Genomic DNA, 13,219 nt, shown 5'->3' with positions numbered 1-13,219 from the left:
ATTTCGATGGTAACAAGTTTTCCAACACTGAGTATGAATAATAAAGAAGGAAACTGCGCCACTCCGAAGCTTTCCATTTAGCGCGATCTGAAATCGATTGAGGTACTCGAGTAATTTCTGCTGGAGGACAAATCGAAAGCAGTCTTTTGTCAAACTCCTTCAATTTTTTCCCCATGTAGAAGGGCTGTGCTTTATTACTGCCATCGAACCAGGTGTCAACAAACGTCCTGACAACACCTAGCAGCATTCCGTGCATATATTCAACCGAAAATCCTACGGTGATGTCGAATCCGGGCAATAACATCAAAATGGAGGGCCCTTTTACACCATTTATCACCTTGTTGGTATCCAGGGCCAATCTACAGTCCCTTATATGTTGTTGCATAGAACGCAGCTCACTTGGACAGTGCTGAGAATAGATTCGCGAGTTATTATTCTCTTCAGTGGAGGTTTGTCCTGGTGAGAGACAGAAGGAACATCCATGGCGACCATTAAATTGTCGTATTCGTTGTAATAACGGCCTAGCTACGGAGTCGACAGTGCATAGTAGAAGGCGAACGTGTACCTTATACTGCTGATATGTCATTCCTGTTTCATACATTTCAACTAATTCGTTCACGAATGGTTTCAAATATAAATTCATATCTGGTTTTTTATCACCATACCATATTCCGCAAAGCAACACATTTAATTTACGGGCACAATAGGGCTGCTCATTGATGGTGACAAGAATCGGCCATAGTGAGCGTTTCGACGAGTTCTGAGGACTAACACCATCTGTATTCATTTGAATAGTTAAATGTATTTTTCGAGGAGAATTTCCATTTTCACCGCGCAACTGTTTGTAACAATCACCGGTACATACATCGGACAAGTTCTCTCCACTACATGTTGTAACGCGTTTGTTGGCTGTTGTAAGATTTTGAAGCAGTGTTGCATCGTTATTTAGAACATCGATAATTTGTGGAGCCAGAGGGATGTACAAAAAGTATTGGTTAGACGATATTGCACACTGGCATTCCGGACAGATGTTATCAGTATCGTTCTTCTTCTTATCGTTCTTCTTCTTATCTAAGGTTGAATCCACCAGTACGTTACATTTTCTGCAATAATATTTTCTCAAAGCAGCTGGTTTTTTTTCATCGAATTTCTTGAGAAATACGTGTTTAGAAGGAAACGCAACCACCGGTAGCAATGCATTCAAGAGCTCAAGTAAATGTTGTAAGCAAGCATCCGTTAAGTTGAATCGAATAACAAACGCCATTATAAGCACTTCACATTGTAAACGAGTCAGGTTACATCCTAAATATAATGGAAGTCCAGGATCCGTGCTCTGAAAAATGAAAAAAATGAAAATATTATTCAGAACTTGCATATACCTACGTATAGGTATCCCGAAAAAATATTATCAATAGATATTCATTTCAGTTTTTTAGTGATGCTAGCAAAGAAACCTTGTCAACTCATCACCTCCAATTTGGCTGAAATTTGATTCATTGAAAGTTCATTTTACCAACACCACGGAACTAAATTTTTAAATGCCAGATTTAATTACAGCGCCTTCTTGAGCAATTCCAGTATGCTGGAGAAAAACTGATCTCTGATGAAGGCTTCAGATTGTTTTGTAAGTGGTCGTAATCGATTTGGGAGTTTCGCTATTAGGTAATATGCAAAGCAAATTTCAGATTTGTTTTATCTTGTGGTTTACAGTTTTACAAATACCCTGTTGTTAGTGAGTGGGCTATTTCACCCATTTTCAAAAATACGCAAAAATTCAAAAAATCTAGGTACTTTGGAAGCCGGATATTCGATCCTTAGTTAACTGGGTCAAACACCAGCCAAATCAGAGGTAACGAGTATGAAATAGGTCTTCAAATTATTAGAACCTACAAAATTGATTTATTGGAAGTATACACAACATTTTAGTTGTAGGTATACCTACTTACATCATTGTCAATGGCCTGATTTATTGCAACGTCGGAATCTGCATCATTCAATGAAACATCATTCGTGTCACTTTCCTAGTAAAGAAAGAAAACGAAAATTGTTGGAAATGTGTAATTAGCTTTAAAATCAAATCAAAATGTATCCGTACTTACAGCATCAGCATTTTCACTGGAATTGGAAGGAAATGCATCAATATTCATACGTTCATCCTAGAAACATTGGAATATTTTTTAATAGGTCGATACAGTATGGTTTTTCATTTTTTGAACGATCGTAACATAATGTAAGGTATGTTCAAACAATATGTGTAAGTGATCGGTACTTACAGCATTAGTATTTTCACTTGAGTTGGATGGAAATGTATCAATATTCATACTTTCATCCTGAAAAAAATTGAAATATTTTTAATAGGTATGGTTTTTCATTTTTTGAACGATCGTAACATAATGTAAGGTATGTTCAAGCAATATGTGTAAGTGATCGGTACTTACAGCATTAGTATTTTCACTTGAGTTGGATGGAAATGTATCAATATTCATACTTTCATCCTGAAAAAAATTGAAATATTTTTAATAGGTATGGTTTTTCATTACATACCTAAACGATGGTAGCTTAATGTACTCTTAAAGTGTGATCAAGTAATAAATGTTAGTGATCTGATGATACAAGTTATAGAATTTTCAACTCCTCATCGATCACTTCAGCTTCTAGGTTGAACACACATTAATTAGTAGATGGATTGAAAGCAGATGTTAAAAATTTTACCTGCTGAAGAGACTGGAGCTGCTCCTCTTGACGACGGTTTGAAATGATTTTTCTATATCTTAGAGTACTTTCGGGAATTTTAAATATTCCATTTCGATGTTTAAAGTATAGCTTGTATTTCATCCCCCGTCTCGATTTTGGGGCCATTATTACCTACTATGTACAATTTTCTTTTTCGAAATTTTCACTCATCAATTTCATCAAAAAATGTAAACACACTTCAAGTTATCAACATGTTATCATTTTTCAAATTTATCAGTGCTGCCAAACATACTGATATGAATTTTTCTGATTTTGCACTGAAAAATTTCCACCTGAAAGTGTAAATTGATCAAATTTCATTGAAATTTCACCAATTCTTACACTTTGTACATACATATTTTGAGAAACTCGAATGAAAATCATTCAATACAATTCCCGTGTTGCGTAATATGTGCATTTAAGTGCTGATTTTTGGTTTTATTATTCTGGCAGCACTGGCATACAAACAAATGCTTTGTACTTTCTAAGTTTCCGTTATTACTGCCATTAAAGCCTAAGTTTTATAAAGTGAAATCATAGTGATCAAGATTTAAAGTGTTATACTTAAATAATTGTGAATTTCTGATTTCAAAAATCGAATAAAGGAACACGAAACTTTAAAAACATTGGTAAGTGTTTCTACTTTTTAAAGCCAGTACACTCACATTGAAAATAATCATTTCAATTTCATCCCTCATACATTTTCAGAAATGTGATTTTAATGAAGGAAAATGCCTGATTTCTTCTTTAGGTGAAGTATCTGTAAATCCGATAACATTATAAAAATGACAAGTAACAGTGCTGAACCAGAAAAACCTCGCCCAGCGTGCAGTAACATCGACCAATGTGTGTTGGTCGAATTTGTGAACGACGAGGGTAAGCCTATACAAATCGGATGCCAGGAATGGCTTCAAATCGAGGATGAGGAATTGTCATCGGATGTAGTTTCAAAATGGATTGAAAGCGGAGAAGTCATTAAGACAATATGGCCCAATTTGGACCCCGAACCTCCAAATAAGCTTTGCAAGAAGAAGTGCACGTTTAGTACTGAAGTAGTTCGTGTTTTGGCTAAAGGAGGTATGATGTTGGTACTATACGTCTTGCTGTATGGTTTCTCGTTTCTCCATGTAGAGTAGGCCTATAACATTATATTTTAAAATCTTTCTTTACAGCATGGTTAGAGATGGTAAACGCCCGTAATGCGGAAATAAGTGGTAAAAAGGGCAGATCGTCGAAACGGAAAAACAATGAAGACAAAGAAGTTGCAAAAGTAAGTTTTGTTCATTTTTTTCTCATTATTGGTTAAAACATCTTACACTTACTTATATAGGCCTATGCTTCAAAAACATACTGAACGGTCGTCTGGATTATATTTCTTGCTGAAATGTTTCGTTTGTTTTGGTATCTAGGTCTCTTCCAAATCTCATAAGAAGAAGAAGACAACGAGTCCTGCAAATGCTGATAAAATTTTAATGAGCGAAGTAGAAGCAAGACATGGTATTCTTCCTCCTCCTCCGCCACCTCCCAAGCATGAACACATCGATTCCGATAAAGACGAAGACGACGATTTGCGTAACTTGAAGAAGCCTGATCTCATTGAAAAAATACAGATCCAAGATTATGAAATACGTCGGTTGAAGGACGAAAATAATCGATTGAAAAATTTGAAAGTTGTGAATAGAGGTATGTATTTTTATTTTACAATAGAGGCACTGATCTGAAACACTGTGAGTAGGTTATGTATGTAGTGAAACATCATAAACTAGTACCTAAATGTATTGTACTTGCCGACTACTTGTCTAAACGAGTTTCCAGGAATGACTGGTTGGAGTAAAACACATTCGTATGTGTCGATGACTACGAGTAGTAATTCGCTTTTGTTGAATAGATATACACTCATGATAAGTATCAAAATGTCCACAATTTTCTTTTGGAATTATAATATATAAGTTATTCCACAAGTTCTTTTCTTATTTATCGACGATTGTCGAATTGTCGAATTATTATTCTTGGTAAATCATTCCATCTACAACAAAAGTATTTCCACGAATAAAGTAAGTATTTCTACGGTATGAGTAAATATGGCATTTTGGCGTTTAAGACTGCGCAGATTTGTAAACTACACAAAGTATTGTTCGTGCCCCCACGAAAATATAAATAAATTTAAATTTTCCGGTGGGAATTAGGAATAATTCCTCGTCCGCGATTCATAGGACCCTAAGATTATACACTGAGCTATCATCCGAATCGCGAGAGATATTAATTATATGCACACGACTACATCCATTAGAACCAGGGGAGTGCATAATAGGATATCCAGTACACCAAAGTGGATATGAGGTTATTAGTTACAATTAAGTTGTGTATCGTTGGCTCTCATATCTTCAAAGAAATCAGAAATTTTCCTTCTGGAAAATTTCTGGGAAATTCCAAAAATCAAAAACTTCAAAACCTCAAAACGAAAAAATTTTCTGAATTTTTTGTTTTATGGTAGTTTTTGAATTTTTTCCAGTTTTTTCTCCCACCACAAATTATCAAAATTTTGACTTAAGGAAACTGGAAAATCTGAAAAAGAAAGTGAATGAACTTGAAAAATATCACCAAAATTTAGTTTAAAAGATATTGAAACAGATTTAAGTAGTACATTTATTGTAGGATCACTAAAAAATTTCTTTGAAGATAAACTTGTCATATTTAAGGAAAAAATAGAATTTTTTACATATGTACCTACATTCAAAATAAAACTATCATTTTAAGAAAGGAAATCCAATATCAAACTGAGAAAATGGAAAACCCAAAAGATGAAACAATTCAGTGCACCGAAATTTGAAGATACATTAAACAATTTTTTAGACAGTTTGAAATAGCATCCAAATTAATAGACCGGCATATGACAATAGGAGTAATTGCCCCCCCCCCCCCCTCGCCGATCCACCGGGACAACTTATTTCTTAAAGGGGACACCTAAGGAACTTTTAAAGCAGACTTGCCCCCAAAAAAATTGGTCTTACTTACAAAATGGCGGCCATTTTGATTGACAGGTCAGCCGAAATCGCAGATTTTGCGTTTCAACATAGGACTAGCACGAAATTTTTCAAACGTTGCAAACATAGATCGAAAGATCATACAAAAATTTATCACTTGTAAAAATTTGAAGTGCTTAAGTACGTTTTTCGATTTTTGGTGAATTTTTGAAAATCCAATTTAGGCCAAGAATGAGGGAAAAAATCAAAATTTTACCAAATTGACCAAGAAAGCTGAAATTTGGCCTTTGGGATATACCCTATTCTCGACATGCCAAATCTATGGGAAGCGGTTTCAACCTGTTTTGGGCAGTTCTGGAGCCTCCAGCAGATTTTTGAAACTCCAAATTCCCACAAAATTTCATCAAATTGAAGTTGTGAAGCTCAAATTTATTCTGAAAACTAATTTCAATACGCTACGAAGTACTGCAGGTGAATTTCAAGTCGTTTTGGAGCCTTAAGCGACTTTTTGAATTTTCCTAAATCCTCCAGCAGATTTTTGAAACTTTAAATTTTCACAAAATTTCATAGAGAAAGTTATGGATTTGATCAGGCTCAAAACATTTTGAAAATATTCATCTAAATCAATCGAATTATTCACAAAGATACATACTAAATTCGAGTTTATAGGTGTTGAATTTCATTTTTACCCTATTTAGTTATCTACCTAGGTGGTACTGTGTTTTTTCGAAAAAACGGAGAATATTAAAATGTCTTGGAGGCTCCAGACTGGTCCGAAACCTTCAGCAATCAACTCGAGAGGTCGAGAATAGGCTACAAACAAAATTTCAGCTCTCTAGGTCCATTCGGTGAAATTTTAATTTTCCCTTTTTTGGGCCAAATTTGAATGTTTTGGTTAAAAATTTACCAAAAATCAAAAAAAGAATTTCAGAACCTAAATAATTATCGTTGGTGATGTATTTTGGGGTCCTCTATACCTATCGGTAATCCTGTGCCCGATTTGAAACTGTTTATTCCTGCAGCAATAAAGCACTTTTTCTTGTAAGTTTTTTGATTACCTGAGAATAAATGGACCTGCTGCAGACAAATTTTGAATTTCACGAGTACCTACCTATGTTGAAATCATGATAATCGATTAGGTGTGAGGCGTGTATTTTTGCATGATTTTCGAATCTACCTAGCTTGGTCTAGTTCAAAAATTGCGGTGCCAGTTGAGATACCTACCTTGTAAGACAAAATTATCAGAAGTTCAAATTTGCATTCCTGGCGCAGAACCCACTTATCATTGTAGCCAACATTTTCTCATCACAGCTGTTCAGAAACTCTCACATCAGAACCAAACATCCGTTACAAGACACTAGATTACTATTTCAAACATTTTTGGTACCACTGGCGCAGAATCCACTTATCTTTTTGGCCAACATTTTCTCATCACAACTGTTCAGAAAATCTCACATCAGAACCAGACATCCATTTCATGACACTAGATTACTATTTCAAACAGTTTTGGTACCCCTGGCGCAGAACCTGTTCATCTTGTTAGCCAACATTTTCTCATCACAACTGTTCAGAAACTCGCACATTGGAACCAAACGTTCATTTTGTGACACTAGATTACTTACTACTTATTTCGAACATTTTTCCACTCCTGGCGCAGAACCCGCTTACTTTAGTAGCCTACATTGTCTCATCACAACTGTTCAGAAACTCGCACATTAGAACCAAACGTCCATTTTGTGACACTAGATTACTAATTCAAACATTTTTGGTACTCCTGGCGCAGAACTCGCTCATCTTGTTAGCCAGCATTTTCTCATTACAACTGTTCAGAAACTCTCACATCAGAACCAAACCTCCATTTCATGACACTAGATTACTATTTCAAACAGTTTTGGTACTCCTGGCGCAAAACCCGTTCATCTTTTTAGCCAGCATTTTCTCATTACAACTCTTCAGAAACTCGCACATTGGAACCAAACGATCATTTTGTGACACTAGATTACTATTTCGATCATTTTTTTCTACTCCTGGCGCAGAACCCGCTTACTTTAGTAGCCAACATTTTCTCATCACAACTGTTCAGAAACTCACACATTAGAACCAAATGTTCATTTTGTGACACTAGATTACTATTTCAAACATTTTTCTACTCCTGGCGCAGAACCCGCCCACCTCTTCAAGCAGAATTTTTCATCACACCACGACAAGACAAAACGAAATATTCCCCAATTCATCAATGAAAATTTAAAATCATTCATTCGCGAATGATTTTCTCAAAATCAACATATCTTTTAAGAACGACTGAATAGCAACTGAATCGAATCCAGCGAACTAGATTTTGACAAAATTCAACTTTTATGATTTTTGTTGGTGAATGGTTTACACAGAGGTGAGAAAATCCTTCGCGAATGAATGAATCACTGATAAAATAACAGAGTAAAATAGCAATTTGAAATAGTCCATTTATCGACGAGACTCGGACGTACCATTTACAGATATCTACCAAACCACCTACTCTCGTCTGAAGGCCCAGTGAACTGCTATGTACAGGTTGATTAATAAACTGATTGCGATGTTTTTTAAAAGTTTATTGCGAAATTATTTAGTGCATTGAATGTATCTAACTACCTGTGCAAATATGTACCTACGTGCTTATAAATAACTCAGGCGTACACGTGGGTAGGTATCCGGTACCTATTTACTTACCTATATTAACATTTCAAAATCATTTTGAATCCGTTAAATAATCCGTTGAATTTCAACCATATCACGTTTAAAATTCTCCAGCGAATTTTCTTCAACAAATAAAAGTTCAAATATGCTGTGAAGAAACCAGACATAACAATCAGGAAACGGAATAGGTATCTCTCTGACCTTTCCCCCACCACTTTTGAATGAACCCTTTCAACTGAATTTTTAAAACCATAATTTCCCTGCTCGACATTTTTAAAAATTTATGAAAAAGAAGCCTCGGAGGTTTAGGATCGTGAAAAATATCCGAGGAAAATACTTTGGATAATGCGGGTGACCAGGAAATTTCTGGTGGTAGTAACGCATTAGAACCGTCCTCGTTAATGAAATATTTTCTTCTAACTCCTAGTGTTGATGCATATGCATTGCATATATGCATCCAACACCGCAGGAACGACGTTAGTAATTTAGCATATGGGATGTAACACGAAGGTAGTAGGTTGTTTTTCAAAGCGTCCCTAATTATGAAATGCAGATAGGGATAGGAATTTTTAGATATTGTCATTGTTTTATCGATAATATAATCGAGGAGATCAGTTTGTACGAATATATCGGGTGACAAGATAACTGATAATTCTTCAAAATCGAAACGCTTTGGCAAGGGAATGCAATCCAAGTTCACTTCTTTCTTTTGGGCTCCGGAGAGTTCTTTATTTTCATCTGTCAGATCAAGTTGCGAGTAGTTCGGCTGGAGATGGACGCGATCATTCTGATTAGTGTAGAATTCAAACGATGAATACCTCGAGTGGGATCTCGTAAAAAGTACCACAACGATCTGAAATAGTTCAAAAAAAATTACCATCGGTGATCCCACTTCGTTTTTTGATAATTTTTTCTACATATTTCATTCAATGAAACATCCAACCAATAATCGTATGTTTTCTTAGGCTACTTCTCTATTTCCTTAATGGGTAGATTTTCCAAACAAAAATGAACAGAATCAGAAAGTTACTTACTGCTGTGAAAAAAAATGCAACTTCAAGAGACACTCCGAATCCCATGATGGTCGTATTTGCTTTTTTCGTTCCTAATGAAATGAAAACATTGTTTGTTACCGACTGACAATGCCTGCGTTCATTTTTTATTGCGCAATATTCGAGCTTTAAAGTACCTATTTGTCGTATGCAAAAATTACGACATGAATATAAATCATCTGGTTTCTGGCGTTCTCAATTGATGGATGAGATAATGTGTAACTTCAAAGTACCTACTCGGTGCTTAGAACTTCGAAAATGGGCATGTATCTTTCGCTTATGGTGTTGAAAAACCGTACCAGAAAATTTTTGAATACGTCACATGGAAGAGGAGGTCTTGAATAAAATCGAAAAATACGAGTACAAGTCTTCTCACGATTTTTTATGGCATTCCAATGATTTTTATTTGACGAAGTCCCTCAGAAATCGTTTTTCGGCTGTATCTTTTGAACGAAGCATCCTAGAAAAAAACTATCAGCTGAAAGCAAAAAGATAATTATCATGTTCCAAAATTTGATTTTTTCCTAGGATGCATCGTTTTCTTATAAATCACTTTGAAAAATAAAATTTTAGGGGTGAATGAAGTCAACTTTCAACTTTACACAATAGAAAATAACTTTTGAAAATCACTCTTTTCACATGGTTTTGACACAAATAATGATTTTTTTGTGTTATATTATTGGTGACATTTTAGTTTTCTCTAACAAGGGAACCTGTTGAGGTGTCACACTCCGATTTGAACGGGACCGTGATTTTGGAAAGAGCATAGTCTAAAACCCCCAAACCCAAATTTTCAGCTGCTCAAGTTCATTTTTCGATTTTGGGCGAATTTTTGTAAATCCAAAATTGACTATTTTGGTGATTTATGCTTTTTTTAAAAAATGTACGTACTTGATCAGTAAAAATGTTCTAAATAAGTCCTAAAAGTGATGTTGACCCCCCCCCCATCCAAATTTTACCATTTCCAGCCATTCTGGAGCCTCCAGTGCGATTTTTAAATTTCTCCAGAATTTTCAATTTGCTCCAGAAGGCGTGAATATGAAGTTGGGCAGCTAAAAATCGAGTTGTATATTACACTCGACTTGTTTCACGAGTTTATCCACATTTGAGCCGATTTTGGGAGTGACACCTCAAGAGTGGTTTTTTGACCAGGCAGCTTTTTTAAAAATTAAAAAATCCAAAAAACCAAAAGTTTCTCGTTTGTGTGGAAAATTTTGAAATTCACGCAAACTGTTGTATTTTGTCCGTAACTAACCCCCCAAATCAACTTTTCACAATTTCCAGCCATTCTGGAGCCTCTAGCAAGATTTTCAATTTCTCCAGAATTTTGAATTTGCTACAGAAGGCGTGAATATGAAGTTGGGAATCTAAAAATCGAGTTGTGTATTATACTCGACTTGTTTTAACGAGTTTATCTACATTTGAGCCGATTTTGAGAGTGACACTTCGAGAGTGGTTTTTTGAGGTGTCACTTTTCGCTCCAAAAAGGCTGAAAATGGTAGAATTTGCGCTTCGGGGGTTAGTTCTTGAGGAAATACAGCGATTTGCACAAATTTCAAAAATTTCCTCACAAACGGTTAAGTATCTTTTGATTTTTTTGATTTTTCAATTGTGAAAAAAACTGGTCAAGAAACCACTCTCGAAGTGTCACTCCTGAAATCGGTTCAAATGTAGATAAACTCGTTAAACTGCAGGTCGAGTATAATACACAACTCGATTTTTAGCTGCTCAATTTCATATTCACGCCTTCTGGAGCAAATTCAAAATTCTGGAGAAATTGAAAAATCGCGCTGGAGGCTCCAGAATGGCTGGAAATGGTGAAATTTGGATTTGGGTAATTAATATCAGTTTTGGGACTTATTTTGACCATTTTTACTGATCAAGTACGTACTTTTTTTTAAAAAGCATAAATCGCCAAAAACAGTCAATTTTGAATTTTCAAAAATTCGCCAAAAATCGAAAAATGAACTTGAGCAGCTGAAAATTTGGGTTTGGGGGTTTTAGACTATGCTCTTTCCAAAAATCGCGGTCCCGTTCAAATCGGAGAGTGACACCTCAAGAGGTTCTCTTGTAAGAAAGCCTCTCAGAAAAACTCAATTTGAGGTGCGTTGGAAGAGGACACTTGAGCCTTCAACTCATTGTCATTTTAAAGGTCAGGGTTCGTAGGATATAAATCGGCCAAAAAATCCGATTTTTGAATTTTTTTTTTTTTTGGCCTCTATTTTGAAATTCCGTTTTTCTACATATTATGGTTTGCACTTGCTGGCTGGGTCTAAAATACTGATCGACAATAAACTACTCAATAGCGAAGTTTACTCAAAATTCATTTTGAAATAATGCAGGGTATTACATATTGTATGCAAATATGTACATACGTACTTAACAAATAAATATCAAATGCTTAAATTTCGAGAGATAGATGGGTAAAGGTATCTAGAATCTGCCTATTCACTTAGATGCATAAACATTTAAACATTTATTTTGGATCCATCAAATAATGACTGTGCTTGAATCAGAAGTCGATTTGCGTTGAATTTCAACCATATCACGTTTCAGATTCTCCAGAGCATTTTCATCTTGTAAAACCTCGAGTAAGTTGTTAGCATACCAGCCATACTTAACAGAAAATGGAACATCTTTCGGGTATTTTCTCCACCACTTTTGCCGAAAATTTGTCAACTGGATTCTCAAATTCGTGATTTCGTCGTTCGACATGTTTAAAAACTTATGAAAAAGACGCGTTGGCGATTCAGGATCGGAAAGAATATCCCATGAGAATAGTTCGGATAATTCAACTGATGAAGAAATCTCTCGCAGTAATGAATCAAAACCATCTTTGTTTGCGGAACGTTGTTTTCTAATATCTTTTACGAATCTATCTGCATTGGCGAAAGGTATCCAACACCGCAAGAACGACGATAATAAATTAGCGTATGGCACGTAGTATTCTGGGAGAATTTTTTTTACGATAGTCTTATCAAGTACAGATTTGACGAAGGGAAGAGAGTTTTTCGGAATTTTCATCGTCTTGACGATAATATAATTGAGGGGATTTGTTTGTGCGAGTATATCACATGATAGAATATCTGATAATTCTTCATACTCGTAACTTTTTGGCAAGGGGTCGCAATTTGGATTGATTTCTGTTTTTGGCGCCTCAACAGGAGTTGTGTTTTTGTCTGTGAGACTGAGTTGGACACGGTTTGAGTCTGGATTGGCTTCAGCATTTGAACGGTTGTCAGATTCAATTTTTTGTGGACTCGACGGTAAGGAAGATTTCTCCGAGTGTGCTTCCATGAAAAGTACTGCTGTGATCTGAAACAGTTGGAAAAAAATCGCCAGTAGGTAGAGTTTTCTGATACAAATTTTTAATTCAGCTATTACGGTATAATGATGTGAAAGTGAGTACATTATTGAGTAAATATTACATTGGTGAAAATTCAACCAGTGGTCTTAATTTTTTTTAAATTTTAGCACAACTTTTAGCTTAGTTTCTCCATAAATTTTTGTATGCGAAAAAAGGAATTCATTCATGGTATCAATAATAATAAAGTAGGTTACTTACTCCCACGAAAAAAATCGCAGCTTTGTAAGGAACTTTGAATCCAGTAATCATTGTTTCTGCTTCTGCTTTTCTCAGTAACTTCATGAAATAAAATGAAAATTTTCATTTTTTTTTTTCTCAAAGGATGTTTTTATGTAATGTTTCGGCGCAAAAATTAAGCTTTGATGATTTCATTCGTGAACAAATTGTCGACATAAATACTAAACAGATGT

General features: G+C 35.3%; 2 long non-coding RNA genes across 2 annotated transcripts; both read right to left on the bottom strand.

Moving 5' to 3' along the window:
- Positions 1-8,290: 8,290 nt before the first annotated feature.
- On the bottom strand, positions 8,291-9,519 carry LOC135848200 (uncharacterized). The gene is made up of 2 exons (XR_010559331.1): positions 9,425-9,519; positions 8,291-9,243 (listed from the first exon to the last, which is right to left on the bottom strand). It is a non-coding gene; the product is annotated as an uncharacterized LOC135848200 (long non-coding RNA).
- Positions 9,520-11,735: 2,216 nt separating this feature from the next.
- Positions 11,736-13,100, bottom strand: LOC135847951 (uncharacterized). Its single transcript, XR_010559277.1, has 2 exons — positions 13,008-13,100; positions 11,736-12,757 (listed from the first exon to the last, which is right to left on the bottom strand). It is a non-coding gene; the product is annotated as an uncharacterized LOC135847951 (long non-coding RNA).
- Positions 13,101-13,219: the final 119 nt, after the last annotated feature.

This window comes from Planococcus citri, chromosome 5 (genome assembly GCF_950023065.1).
Source record: "Planococcus citri chromosome 5, ihPlaCitr1.1, whole genome shotgun sequence".
In the NCBI taxonomy this organism is placed as follows: domain Eukaryota; kingdom Metazoa; phylum Arthropoda; class Insecta; order Hemiptera; family Pseudococcidae; genus Planococcus; species Planococcus citri.
This window is presented reverse-complemented; position numbering and strand designations above follow the sequence as displayed.